The sequence below is a fragment of the Bos javanicus genome, chromosome 8 (assembly GCF_032452875.1).
Source record: "Bos javanicus breed banteng chromosome 8, ARS-OSU_banteng_1.0, whole genome shotgun sequence".
Lineage (NCBI taxonomy): Eukaryota > Metazoa > Chordata > Mammalia > Artiodactyla > Bovidae > Bos > Bos javanicus.
Window position 1 is genome coordinate 30,247,431 of NC_083875.1, and position 15,223 is coordinate 30,262,653.

The 15,223-nt window shown below is 43.1% G+C and overlaps 1 non-coding gene across 1 annotated transcript; it reads left to right on the plus strand.

The window, feature by feature from the left end:
• Positions 1 to 7,108: 7,108 nt before the first annotated feature.
• Positions 7,109 to 7,180, plus strand: TRNAH-GUG (transfer RNA histidin (anticodon GUG)). The gene has a single exon. It is a non-coding gene; the product is annotated as a tRNA-His (tRNA).
• Positions 7,181 to 15,223: the final 8,043 nt, after the last annotated feature.

A 15,223-nucleotide genomic window follows, 5' to 3' on the forward strand; every position in this document is an offset into this window, starting at 1 on the left:
CTGATGCTGTGTTTATGCCTCTCTCATTCTCACTGTGTCTTGGGCGCTGTGTGTCCCCATCTCTGGGGTTGGAACTGCCCGTTCCACCAGACCCTCAGGCATTCTTCCTTCTGGTATCTGACAAGCCACTTATCCTCAGAATCAGAGTCCAGTTGATAAACCTTGGCCACCTCTGGGTCCTGGCATACCGCCACTCCTCTGACACTCCCTCATCCTGATCTGAAGCTCAGAGTGGCTCCTTCCCATGTCTGGTCTGACTCAAACATAGCTAATCATTATTAAGCACTGACTATATACCCAGTGCTTTTTCAAAGCACAATGCAGGTTTATTTAATCCTCACAATAAACCTATAAAGTAGATATTATTATTATTTATTATTATTATTATTCAGTCCCTGGGTTAGGAAGATCCCCTGGAGGAGGGCATGGCAACCTGCTCCAGTATTCTTGCCTGGAGAATCCCCATGGACAGAGGAGCCTGGTGGGCTACTGTCCATGGGGTTGCAAAGAGTTGGACATGAGTGACTAAGCACAGCCCATTATTATCACCATCCACTTTTAATGAAGGAAACTTCAGCACAGAGAGATTAAATCATTTCCAAAGCTGTCAGCCCCGGAAACTTCAGCAGCCTATGTTGAAGTTTCTTTAAGAAAAATAGCTCCACAGTGATTGATTAGAACCCTCATGGCCATAAATCCAGAATGCTAAATGGTCCCCATTCTGCCAACACTTCTTTTCCTTAAAACCTCAAGTTCCTAATATGACGGGAAAAGAAAATCTGATTGTGGGTGTGCCCCGGCTGTCTACTTTTAGGCAATCCCATTCTCCACCCTCCCCCTTCCTCAGGGGCGCCTGTTGCCACCGCTTTCCCTAATTTTCTGCTGCCCCAGGCCTTCAGCTGTTCATATGATCACTAGTGGCTCAGCCCCGCTCAAAAGGTTTTCAAACAGGGGTCTGGCCCACCAGATCGTAAAGGTTAGGCCCACGTATTCCAGAGGGCTGTGTCAGATGAGGAATTCTATTAGAAAGCTTTGCATCTGGAGTTTTCTAATGGTGCCTTCAGGCAAAAAAAAAAAAAATTAAAATTAAACCAACAACCCCTCCCTCCACTCCTCCCCACCCCCCAATTCCTGCTTTCCCCACAGCAAGATTTCTGCCTTGGTTAAATCAAATTCATTAATAAGCAAGGGGGAAAAGCACTCCAGGCAGTTTACCCTTCAAAACGTAAACTGTTAAAACATTTTGCGGTTACAAGCACTATGAAAAAGAACGCGTTTTCTCTCGTGTTTTGTGGTATCTCATAATCAAAGATTTTCTCATACATGCCGGGAACACTATGGAGATGGTCACATGTAAGGTCATTTCACTTTCAGCATGTGAAATGCTTGAAAGTTTAAAATCGGCAGCTGCAATTTACCTGGTTTTCCTCTGCTGTCAGCCACTGTTTTTCCCCCCTGAAAATATTCTCAGTGTTGTGTACGAGCCATCTTTGTTTCTCTCACAGATACCGAATGCCCCTGTGTATGTGTACCCAGTTTTCAGCTTTCTCCTCCCTCCATTTTTCCCTCCCTTCCTCCCCGCCCTCCTCTCTCTCTCTCTCTCTCTCTCTCTCTCTCTCTCTCTCACACACACACACACACATACACATACACACAAACCCTGTTCCCTGGTATGGGGCTGAAGTTACAGAAAGAACCCAAGAAAAGAGTGGTTTTTAAGGTCCCTATAAGGTCATGGCTGGTTGGGGCCTGACTGGAAACGGGGCTTGGGAGGGGAGGGGACTTCTTTGCAGGGGGTTCCCAACCTGTCTTTGTCTGAAAACTGGGCACTAGGCCAGTCCCAACCCAGCGGATTGCCTGGCCTCCAGCCCAGTGATGGATCTGACTGTCATTTCCCTACCCCCAGTGAGGGAGTAGGCAAGCTACGAAGCGGGATGAGGAGGAGAAAAACAGAGCCGAGTCTGGGAAAAAGGTAGGAGGGGCGACACTGGAGGAAGGACTCAGCTGGGGAGGTGGAGGCCTCCCCCAGTCCCAGGGCCTCTTGTCAGTCCCCGCTCCCCTGTTAGAATTCATTATGAAAAATCAGAGAAAGTAACGACTCCATCAGAAAGAGCATCTTGTGTTCAGGCAGCGAGAGGAAAGGCAGGAAGGCTGTTGCTCCATCCCTTCTAACATTGAGACAACGCTGGTTAAAATCTTATTTTCTTACCTAAAAGTCTTATTTTTAAGAACTTCCTGCAAAGGGAAGGCTGCAGTCTTCTTCTTTGGGAATGAAACCCGTAGCTAAATGCTCCTCACCAGCAAGAAATTCTTCTTTACACACAACTTAAATCAAAAGACCAACCCCTTTGTATTTAAAATATGTTGCCATGGGCAGGGAAATGAGGTTCGTGACATTTAGAAGTTGACAAAAAGGACAGCTTCTGTGAACTTAAGGAAAACAGTATAGTTATAAGGACTCATCTATTTTGATTGATTTCTTCCCTTCAAAATCTTTACACTTGGGTACTCTTTGTGAGGGCTTCCCAGATGGCTTAATGGTAGAGAATCAGCTTGTCAATGCAGGAGATGCGGGTTCAGTCCCTAGGTTGGGAAGTTTCTCTGAAGTGGGAAATGGCATCCCACTCCATTATTCTTGCCTGGAAAATCCCATGGACAGAGGAGCCTGGCAGGCTGTAGTCCATGAGGTCATAAATAGTCGGACATGACTTAGTGACTAAGCACAGATTGTTTGTGAATGTATTTCTCTAAATTAAATATATGTTCGCATTGGAAGTATGAACAATCTGACAGCTCCTCTAGACCAATTCCCCTCACCTTACTGATGAGGAAACAGAGATCCAGAGAGGTCTGGTGACTAGCCCAAGATTACGCAGGTAGAAGGACTGGAGAAAGGACATGGAAAGCAGGCCCTCTCGCTCTCACTCTTTCACTCTGGTTCTCCACCAAGTACCATGCCTTCCCTGGCTTTCTCTGCTTCAGTCTAATTTTAGCTAACTTTAAGCAGTATACATGTGTGTGTGTGTGTGTTCCTTTTCATGACATCACCTTACATATTCTATCTTGTTATTTAACCGTCATTCACCTGTATCTGTCTCACTAAACAGAACTGTTTAAAATAGTGATACATGTCTCTCCTATTCTTTCTTGAATCTTTAAGATTCAGAAAAATGACTGCACTATAGCTGGTCCCCAACCATAGTTTGTGGGAGATGTGTTAGTGGGAGGGTGATAATAACATGAAAGCTGACACAATAAAGTCATCAATAAATTACAAAGGAGTTGAAAAGGCAATCAGAAGCCATGTTTTGATTTCATCAATTTACTGCTTTGAGGGGGGTTGTACATATTGGTGTTTATAGAAGAAATCTGAATGTATATGTCTAACAAGGCAGTGCTGGTCAGGAGGAAAGCCTGGTAGTTGTACAAAAGCCCACTCCACTTTAACAGGTGGGAACGTTTCGGAGTCTACCACGAGACGACTGACATTGCTAACTAAGAGGAAGCTCATATACACACCCAAGAGAGGCTCTATGTGGTGAACCCCGTTCAGAGGCTGGACCTCGCTCCTGTGTTCAGAAATGTTGCTCTGTAATCGTGTCTGTCTTGAGGTCTGCATCCTCCCAGACTTCCCCAAGCCGCTTTTCCACTAGTACCATGGCTGGAAGTCAAGAATCCTGTTCACCCAAGACTTTCAACTCAGACTTGCAGGCATCTGGCCCAGCGCTCTTCCTGGTACTTTTGTAGCAGGGCAGGGTTACGTGACCAGTTCTAGCCATTGAGCTTTGAGAAGAGCTTTTAGTTGCTGGTTTCAGACACTGCAGAGCTCTTTCCATTTGTAAAACAGCGAGGAGTGTTCCTGGAAGAAGTTCTTCCTTTAGCATGAGTCTTGGAGTCAGGAGACACAGAGCAGTGAACATGGAACGCCAGCAACAGAAAAGCCTTCTTTATTCTAAGCCACTAAGATTTGGGTTTTGTTACCATAGCATAACCTAGCCTGACAGACATAATGTGTGAGGTAATCTGAGGGGTGGTAATGACCGTGACACCATCGTATTGCATCCTTTGAAGGGAAAGTTATTCCCTTTTCACATTCCTCCCAGCTATTCAGATGAGCTGAGGAGAAGATTGGATTAGAGGCTATTTTCTTTTAACAGCTCTCCTACTTTGCCCACCTTCCTTTTTAACGGAGAGCTGAGCTTGGGCTCAGAATGTTTGGCCAGAATTTAATTCTATTTTGTTTTCATAGATTATTTTATAATGATCTCTGAGGAACATGATCCTGTTTTTTTTTTTTTTTAATTTATGGAATGTTACAAAATTTCCTTTGAAAATATATTTAAACAAAATAAAAGAACTACCATCTCTACAGTGTTTACTATGTGACAGGCCTACTTGAAGTTTGGGGCATGTCATTACCTATTCCATCCTTGGAAGAATTTTATGAAGTAGGTACCATAATATCTCCACTTTGCAGATGAAAAAACTGAGGCATAAGGGTTAAGGAGCAGTCCAAGTTCCCCCATTTAATAAGTGGCAGAGCCACAGTTCAGTTCAGGGGCTCAGTCGGGTCCGTCTCTTTGCCACCCCATGGACTACAGCACACCAGGCTTCCCTGTCCATCACCAACTCCTGGAGCTTGCTCAAACTCATGTCCATCAAGTCAGTGATGCCATCCAACCATCTCATCCTCTGTCATCCCCTTCTCTTCTTGCCTTCAGTCTTTCCCAGCATCAGGGTCTTTTCCAATGAGTCAGTTCTTTGCATCAGGTGGCCAAAGTATTGGAGTTTCAGCTTCAGCATCAGTCCTTCCAATGAATATTCAGGACTGATTTCCTTCAGAATTGACTGATTTGATCTCTTCGTTGTCCAAGGGACTCTCAAGAGTCTTCTCTAACACCACAGTTCAAAAGCATCAATTCTTCGACGCTCAGCCTTCTTCACAGTCCAACTCTCACTTCCATACATGACTACTGGAAAACCATAGCTTTGACTAGATGGACCTTTGTCAGCAAAGTAATGTCTCTGCTTTTTAATATGCTGTCTAAGTTTGTCATAGCTGTTCTTCCAAGGAGCAAGCATCTTTTGATTTCATGGCTTCAGTCACCATCTGCAGTGATTTTGGAGCAAAAGAAAATAAAATCTGTCACTGTTTCCATTGTTTCCCCATCTATTTGCCATGAAGTGATGGGACCAGATGCCATGATCTTAGTTTTCTGAATGTTGAGTTTTAAGTCAGCTTTTTCACTCTCCTCTTTCACCTTCATCAAGAGGCTCTTTAGTTTCTCCTCACTTTTTGCCATAAATGTGGTGTCATCTGCATATCTGAGGTTATTGGTATTTCTCCCGGCAATCTTGATTCCAGCTTGTGCTTCATCCAGCCTGGCATTTGCCTTGATGTACTCTGCATATAAGTTAAATAAGCAGGGTGACAGTATACAACCTTGATGTACTCCTTTCCCAATTTGGAACCAGTCCATTGTTCCATGTCCAGTTCTAACTGTTGCTTCTTGACCTGCATACAGACTTCAGAAAATCTGTTTCCACAATTTGTACTCTGAGAGTTGATTTAAATTAAAACAAAAACAAAAACAGAGATATCCCTTTTGTTCTGTTGGTATGTGCCCATAGCAAAGAGTATGAGGGTGTAACACGAAAGATAGTGTTTCAGAAACCTCCTTTTGGCCTGCAAGAAGACATGCTCTGCACCCTGCCAAAAAGTGACCTTTGACCAGATTCACCCACCTGTATTCCTGGTCAGGCCAGAGAGCAGGCTCAGGGACTCAGGGCAGCACTTCCATTGCCATGGAAGGATAATGGACTTGTGAGAGCTTGAAGGAAGATAGAAGGGACTATGGGCTTCCCAGGTGGTGCTAGCAGTAAAGAGCCCACCTGCTAATTCAGGAGACATAAGAGACTCAGCTTCGATCCCTGGGTTGGGAAGATCCCCTGGAAGAGGGGAGCAACCCACTCCAGTATTCTTACCTGGAGAATCCCATGGACAGAGGAGCCTGGCGGGTCCATAACGTTGCAGAGTGGGACACAACTGAAAAGACTAGCATGCACATGTGCAGAAGGTGCTATAGGCGATGGGGGAGGGGCGGGGGGGTGACCGTTTGTGTCTGAAGCTTTTATCTGCAGAAATACCCCTTTTTTCAGAAGCACTGGATTTCTTGGCACCCACTCAACAGATGAATTCAGTCCTTGCCACCCTATATACAGTGCCAGCTACCCCAGCCGCTCCGGGCCTCTCCATTCAGAAGGCTTAACACTCCAGTGATTAGAAAGAGGGTTTTGATGTGTTTTCTCTTATGGTTTTCAACCTTTGGGGAATATCTTGTCCAGACTACTTTAATTTTTAAAACAAAGAAATTTCTTAAAAATGCCTCCTTGAATCTTCCTTAGCATGGAGCTCTCCAGTTTCTTTGGGTGGAAGAAATTAGGAAACTAATGTTATTAGGAAGCTTTTTTTTTTTTTTTTGCATTATTGTGACTTCAAGACCTAAATATCCCAGAAAAAAAAAAAAAAAAGCTTTAGGGATCAATGGGTTTGAAAGAAGGCCTTTCCTTTCTTTATCAGAGCGTGCTCACCCTGGCTAATAGGAAGAGCAAGCCTTCCTGACTCACTCAGGTCCTCAGTCCATTCTGTTCTTGCCATATTTTTTTTATATCTCTGCTGCCTAAGCATATGGAAAGAAGGCTCGTGGTGGAGAAACCACAAAAGAGGCTCAGATTCATATGTCATTTAATGCAATGTAATTGGTGGTGGCGGTTGAGGGTGGGAAATCTGTATTCATAATTGGTTAAAAGTAGGAAGCATGAGTCAACAGGCTGGGATCTTGAAGTCTGGTTACTTTGATTATCATTTCTTGACAGTGAGTCCAGTGAGTCTTATATAATACAATTTCGCCCATGAGCCAAGGAGACAATATTCATTTCATGTTCAATCACTTCATTATTGTTCCTTTCAATAATTGGAGATTACTGCAACCTCTTCGCCGGTGTTAAGAAAATGTATGTATTTAGGCAATAGATGGCAGTGTTTCCACAAATTTTAATATTGCAATGGCTCTTAAAGGCATCCTGGTGCTCAGCTCCCCTGTAGCTTGCCGTGATCGTATAGTGGTTAGTACTCTGCGTTGTGGCCGCAGCAACCTCGGTTCGAATCCGAGTCACGGCAGGAGGGGAGAGAACTTTTGAAAGAGAATAGCACAGATCCCAAGCTGAAGTCCATCCAATAAAATTTTGCAACCAGACATAGAATAAATAATAAAAATCAATCAAACAGAAACCACTGCAAAGATTTTAAACTTTAGAAAGATGACATATGCAGAGTGTCTTTATTAATGCACTAACCCTGGTGCAAGTGTGTTGTGTGTGGGTTTTTTTATTTGCCTTGACGGATAATATGATAAGACTGGAGTGTAGTGGGCATGTAATTATTATTAATTACAACTACTTAAGCTCTGCTTTGAGCAGACTCGTCAAGTCTGCTTGCTTTTGAGCCTTGCCAGGGCTGTACAGTAATAACAACCCTGAATTATTTGGAAAGATATCAGCGGTAGATGTGGAAATCCTGTTTAACCAGGCATGAATTGTTGTTAGGAGGTTTCTTTCTTTTTTTTTTTTTTTTTCAGGATGACAGAGAGAAAATGAACTGTCCCTTATCAGTAATTGCAGGAAACATTTTGTTTCTATGATATGAACTGGCTGTAATTTAACTTTCCTGCCTCATTGGATAATGTAAGGAGCCAGTTGTTGCTCAAAATGAGATTCTCTGAAGTGGGCATTTGGGTCTGATAAAGGGCATATTCTAAGTAGACAATGGGGCTCAAGCAATAAATAATGTCCATATATGGTGAAACTTTTTTAATGACATTTTCCAAAAGACTGGGGTTTGTATTATAAATGGCTAAATGTTGAATTAATGTGAGTAACACAACTTTAATGAGTCTTTCTCCAGGATTTAAAAACATGAACAATACAGCCTGAAAATGTCAAATATAAGTATGTAATAATGAAGTTTACTGCTCACTAGAAGGTATTTTTTAAAGCCTTTGGCCTGTTTCATGGATGGCCTATCAAAAACTCTTGTTTGTTATTTATGTAACACTAAAAAGGATTTCAAATAAAAATATATGCTCAGGGTAGGCACAGATTCTATTTAGTTCTTTCAGAATCAGTGAATTCTTAGAAATAATATTCTAGAAAAATTGCAATAAATACTGCCCATCTCTTCCAAACAAACAAACAAAAAGAACAGTTTCTATTTGACTTTGGACCTAGATTGACCAGGGCTTCCCAGGTGGTGAGAGTGGTAAGGAACCCACCTGCTAATGAAGGAGACATAAGAGATGAGGGTTTGATCCCTGGGTCAGGAAGATCCCCTGGGGGAGGGCATAGCAACCCACTCCAGTATTCTTACCTGGAGAATCCCATGGACAGAGGAGCCTGGCAGGCTACAGCGCATGAGGTGGTAAACAGTCAGATACAAGTGAAGTGGCTTAGCACACACACATAGGTTGCTAACCCTCAGAATGTAATGTTCTAAAAAATGTGTTTATTGTTTCCTCCCAGACTAACTTTCAAAACCATTTTATACTCTGAATCTCTTCCTCCTGTGGTTTATTCTCTTGCCCCACCCCACCCCACCCTTCAGGCCTGTATTTCTCAGGAATTCTGCCTCCCCATCTCCAAAGGGTCGAGCCTGGCCTCTGCTTCAAGTCTGAGTGACCTTCTCAGCTGGCTTGAACTAATAATGCTTCTAAGAAGACTATTGCAATTATTGTTTAATTTAAAACACTTTAAAAAAATAAAAAATAAGCCCAAGCCAAGGTTATTTGTGTTCTGCTAGGAGACTGAAAATGCAATGAATTAATCATTTGAGGAAGGAGATTGTATCAGCCAGGATTCAATGGTTACAAGTGACAGAAACAACATGTACTGATTTAAAGAAAGGCATGGATCTAGGTGCGGGAACAATGGGGCTTCAGAACCAATAGGAACCAGGCTATTAAAGATGATCAAGACACACTCTCTCCATCTCATCCCATATCTGTTTCAACATGTCATCTTTATTCTCTCAAACTAACTTCTATATGGCAGAAAGTGTGGCAGGTGACAGCAAAACCTAATCTTTATACTGACAGCATTGCTGTCTGCAGGAGAGCCCCTGAGTGCCAGTACACAAAAGTCCTGGGGAAAGATCTGATTGGCTTAGTTTGGGTCAGGTGTCCATTACTGGACCAATCAGCTACGTCCACAGGGATAGAGTGATATAGCACAAAACGTGCCCTTCCCTTGGTCTTGAGGCCAGTCCCAAAGTGAGGAAATTGCCAGCTCTGGAGCCACCTTACTATTTTCCCTTTGCATTACTTGATTCACCATGTGGTGGCTGTCTAATCCAACAAACTCATGAGTTCAGTTCCCAAACTCTTAATATCTCTAGTGACTTGTGAAGAAAGAAAAGCAGTTGGGGAGTGGGGAGTGGAGGGTATCAGACTTTCTGGACTCACTCTGGATCTTAGGGACATAGTTGGAGGAACAGCTTGAATAAGAGAGCATTTTATGTTCTCTCTCCTCTGTGTCCACCAAACAGGGCCTTCTTGCCCCAGTTGACTACTTTCCCACCTTGGCCAGATGAGAGCTGAAGTCTTCTGAGTCTTCTGACAAAAGTCCCCTTGAACTTGGGCAAGTTACCTAAGTACTTCAGAGTAAAATAAATGAATGAAGAGGAGGCAGTTCATGCAGGAATTAAAAGAATAATGTACAAACAAATAAAAAACATAGTACTGAGGCTTGTAATACAAATTCAACACTGGCGTGTAGTAGGGTTGTAACAATAGTTATTCTTATTCATTCAAGGTGCCCGGTGCTCTCCTCCTCCATCAACCTCCATTGGTAGAAACTCTAGAGTGAGATTTCCATTAGGAAACAAGATCCTTGCCATGGTTTCAGAAATTTTAAAAAGTGATAATATAGACTCTGAACCAGGGGTAGCACAAGTCAGAATCCACTAAGTGACAAGATCTTTATTCAAGTTTACCATCCTGGTTCACTCCTCTTCACGTTACCATGATTGCAGATCATAGAAATCAGGACTTGTTTTCATCAACAGAGAGTTTGCTGACACTGGGTTTCCTATCTTGCTTTCTTGCTCATGTTAAAATAAACTGAATTCTAATTCAAAACCCATATCAAATTGGTTTTCAGAAATGTTAAAGCCTGAGTGATCAGAAGAAATTCTAAGTTTTAATTATATTAACTTCAAGACAATATCTGCTTTTAGTTTTTTAAAAAGCGTTTTACAAATATCTCAAGAGACCCCATTGTTGCTTCCATGCTCACATTGTTTGCATTTTATACCAAAGCCCACACCTACTGGAGGAGGGCACGGCAACCCACTCCAGTATGCTTGCCTGGAGAATCCCTTGGATAGAGGAGCCTGGTGGGCAATAGTCCATAGGATTTTAAAGAGTCGGACACAACTGAAGCAACTTAGCAGGCAGGCATACCTGCTGATATAGAGTGACTCTGATCTAATCTTTCAAAAAATCTCTCTCAAAAATGTCAACTATATGACCAGTGCAAGTTCCAGGCATGAAGCAAGGCACTCAAAGCTGGTGCTCTGGGACAACCCAGAGAGACAGGGTGGGGATAGAGGAGGGAGGGGGGTTTCAGGATGGGGAGACACATGTGTACCCATGGCTGATTCATATCAATGTATGACAGAAACCAGCACGATATTGTAAAGTAATTAGCCTCCAATTAAAAAAAAAATTAACTAAAAATAGTCAGCTATAAACGATTACAGGGCAAAGGTAAGCCATTCAACAAACTAGAGTCCCTGACAACTTTTTAACTTTATGGATGAAATATTGTACTCTAAAAGAATCCTGGTTTGGATCACATGGTTTTGGCAGCTGTAGTTTTCACCAATCAATGACAGTGTTATTGCCTTGTTGTTGTTCAGTCCCTAAGTCATCTCCCTCTCTTTGTGACCCCATGGACTATAGCATGCCAGGCTTTCCTGTCCTTTATTATCTCCTGAGTTTGCTCAAATTCATCCATTGAGTCGGTGATGCTATCCAACCATCTCATGTCCTGCTGCTCCCTTCTCCTTTTGCCCTCAGTCTTTCCCAGAATCACGGTCTTTTCCAATGAGTCGGCTCTTCCCATCAGGTGGCCAAAGTATTGGAACTTCAGCTTCAGCAGCAGTCCTTCCAATGAATATTCAGGGTTGATTTCCTTTAGGACTGACTGGTTTGATCTCCTTGCTGTCCAAGGGACTCTCAAGAGTCTTCTCCAGGACCACAATTTAAAAGCATCAAATCTTTGGCACTCAGCTTTCTTTATGGATCAACGGTCACATCTGTACATGACTACTGAAAAAAACGATAGCTTTTATTCAAATTGTGAAATGATTTTTCTCACTGAAAAGTCAGGAAAATTCCTCGTACTTCTTTTCTTGGACATCAACTATAATAGCAAGAGGAAGCGTTAATTCTCTGTATAAGTTATCTATGTCCCTCATGTTGGTGTGGAGACGGCGATGGCACCCCACTCCAGGACTCTTGCCTGGAAAATCCCACGGATGGAGGAGCCTGGTAGGCTGCAGTCCATGGGGTCCCTAAGAGTCGGACACGACTGAGCGACTTCACTTTCACTTTTCACTTTCATGCATTGGAGAAGGAAATGGCAACCCACTCCAGTGTTCTTGCCTGGAGAATCCCAGGGACGGGGGACCCTGGTGGGCTGCCGTCTATGGGGTCGCAGAGTTGGACACGACTGAAGTGACTTAGCAGCAGCAGCATGTTGGTGTATCTCTATAGTGGGCCCTTGGAATTTGTTCAAATAAAATATTTTACCTGTGTGACTGCAGTTGAGTAACTAAAAATTCAAAACTCCATATGCTTGCTTTATTACCATAAGCTTATGGCTTTAGCTGAATGCCTCCTTATTGCTCTCTAAAATATAGTAAGCCAGATCAATCTTTTTTTGTTCAGACCCTATCTTCTTGATCTCTACCACTAACCTGTTGAATTGAAGAGAGTTTATATTCCAGTCTTTTTGATTCCATACTTTAGTGAGTGTCCATAAATAAAACAAATTCGCATTTTCTGATCAAGTCATTAATTGAACAGTCTCCAATAAATGGGCTCGACCTCTATCTAGTCCCTGATTATAAAGAAGGTAGTTTGTTTTGTGCAATAAAAATACACTAACTTATAGAAAATGATTTCTTAGAACCAAATCGAAATAGATGGAATTCACTTTCAGGGAGCCTTGCAGAGCTAGGATGTGACTGCCATCTTCTCTGTGGGGCCAGGAGGTCTTAAGGCCCAACTCATTGGAGCATCAGTGTCCCCAGGAGTGGCAGCTGGTGGTGACTTGTAGAAAGAGATTATCCACCACCGGCTGCTGCAACTTCATCCATGGGATCCAGACACAGAGAGTTGACGTGCGGGCTGTTTCCAGTCTCTATAGCTCAGTCAGTAGGAAGTATGAGTGAGACACCTTTCCAGTGCCCCTACCTGTCCTAAGGTATTGTGATTTATCTCAATCATGTCACCCTGAAAAGCTGAAGATCTGTGGCCAGGCCTGGAAATGCTAGCCTTCCTAGGAGCTGACTTGTGAAAGAAAATTCCCACAAAAGCTGAATCAAAGTTTTTCTAGGCAGGTGGGGATTCAAATCCTACTGCTGCTGCTCTGACAGTTTGACTTTGCACCTGATCTCTCTGTGCTTCAGTTGATTAGCAGAACAGGGGGAATATGAGGAGGCAGAGAAGGCAATGCATATCTGTGTGACTCCTGGTGATGATGACAGTGTTTCCTTCCATCCCTTCCCAGGAATGCATTTTTTGTTCTTTGTTGGTTTTTTGAACTTAACAGCATTCAAAAGTCAGCCCCGCAAAGCAAACTGAAAAACATGCCTTGGATGCGAACTCTGATTGTGAGAAGTTTTAACACACTCATGTCTTCATCTAAGCCCTGGCTTTTAATTTCAAGTCACATTGCCATCAGAAAGATGAACTCTTTGTTTTCCAGCCTGTTTGATAATGAGCAGAGATTGGCAGAGAGGTCACCGTCAAGAGACTCCAGTATAAACATGAGTTGTCACTAGATGGCGCTGCTTGTCGTTATTCATCAAAGACAAGGAACTCTTTTTCTTTCTTTTTTTTCCTCTCCATGGAGTCCTGGCCCAGCCTGTCTGCAACTGGGATCCTAATCATGCCAGAACTCTTCTGTACTCTGAAGGGAGGTTCTATTTTCAACATATTATCATCAAGATCTGAGGACCAAACAGACTCCACCTACAATCTGGGGGAATTACCTCAACAGTGTTGCCTTTATCCAGAGGTGATTTTAAAAAAATATATTGTATTTGGATGTCAACGTTCAAAGGCTCCGAGGCAGAAAATTCCATTTCAAAGAAAGTGTGATTAATGAAGCCACATAAATCCTATAGATTTATGTAGAGGCTGGAGCAGTTTCAGAAATCACACCATACAAATCAAAGAAGCGGGTTTTTCTACATCCTCTCTCACTTTCTCTTATTCTTATTTTGGCACATCTTTTCCTTTCCTTCCCTCTTTCCCTTTCGAAGTCTCTTGAATGCACATATCCCAAATTCCAAAACAAGAGGGAATTTGATCGGATATCCTAAGTACAGCCACTTTTAAGCTCTAACCATCACCATTTCTCCTCATTCTTCCCCCAAGAGATGCAGAGACAGGGTTGAGGCCGTAACAGTTAACTCACATAACTCAGACTGCTTATAAAATTAAGTCAATTCTGGAACTCCATGTAGTAAGACTCCCAGCTTCAGTAAGGGATCTTACTTAAAGAAAGCCAAATTTAAAAAATAACGAAGGTCCTTTTCTAGAAGAGGTGGTGGGGGAATTCTAAAGATAGCTTCACATAGACATTTGTTAAAAAATCTCCTTTAGACATATCTCTGTATCCTTCATATTTCACCCACTTATATCAACCTCTAACTGTACCCCTTACTTTCCTTCCTTACTTTTATTTATATTCTTAAACCATTCACTCTTTTATATTCTTCTCTACTCCGACGACATCCTGTTCGGACTCCCTATCTCTTTCATAAACTCTTACATGCTGGGAGTCCCCTCAGCCCCCTGAAAGTGGTGTCCTTAGGCCAGTCTGACTGTATCTGCTTTCACAAGTGAGCCTGTCGCCTGGGTAACAATGTAGACTGTAGTACTGTGTTCTCTAGTTAGGGTTGTGGAGTGTCGTCTCTAATGGTGAAGCACATGAGCAGTAGAGTCAGATTCCTGTGTTGAAATTCCACTTCTACTCGTTACTTTCAAGATGGCCCTGGGCAAGTTAGTAAGCTTCTCTGTGCCTCTGTGTGTGCTGTGTGCTCAGTCCTGTCTGATTCTTTGCAGCCCCATGGACTGTAGCCTGCCAGGCTTCACTGTCCATGGGAGTTTTCCAGGCAAGAATGCTGGAGTGGGTTGCCATTTCCTACTCCAGGGGGTCTTCTCAACCCAGGGATGGAACCCAGGTCTCCCGCATTGCAGGTGGATTCTTTACCAGCTGAGCCACAAGGGAAGCCCAAGAATACTGGAGTGGGTAGCCTATCCCTTCCCCGGGGGATCTTCCTGACCCAGGAATTGAACCGGGGTCTCCTGCATTGCAGGCGGATTCTTTACCAACTGAGCTATGAGGGAAGCCCAACAAGATGGTAAGAGTATACAAATAGACTGTATCTTTGTCTCCATGAAGCTTTCAGGTAATAGAAGAAACAATTAAGTCAACCTGTATTTGGCCATGCAGCATGATAGGATGATGTAAAGGAACACCACAGGTCTGACACCAGTACACACAGATCTTTAGTCCCCAGTGGGGAGTCTAGAGAAAGGTTCCCTTTGGCACTGAGACCCAAAAGGGGTCAAGGATTGACTTTCAGAGATAGCTACCCACACACATATCTTCCAGCTCTTGTGGGAAGGGCATAAGCAGAAAGGTGGGAACCTTGTTCCTGTCTTTCTTGGGTTTTTGGCGTAGCTCCAATGCAGTGAGTCTTGAAGGGAGCCCAGCCCAATTGAGCAACTTGGGGTTCTGGATCTTTAGGAACTCTAGGAGGCTCCAAGAACAAGGCACATATAAAAGCAGTCAGAGTGAGAAGATGAAAATGGGCTTATTTCTGATTGTCTTCCTGGGCACTCCCTGAAATATCCAGGCATCTCTTCAACTA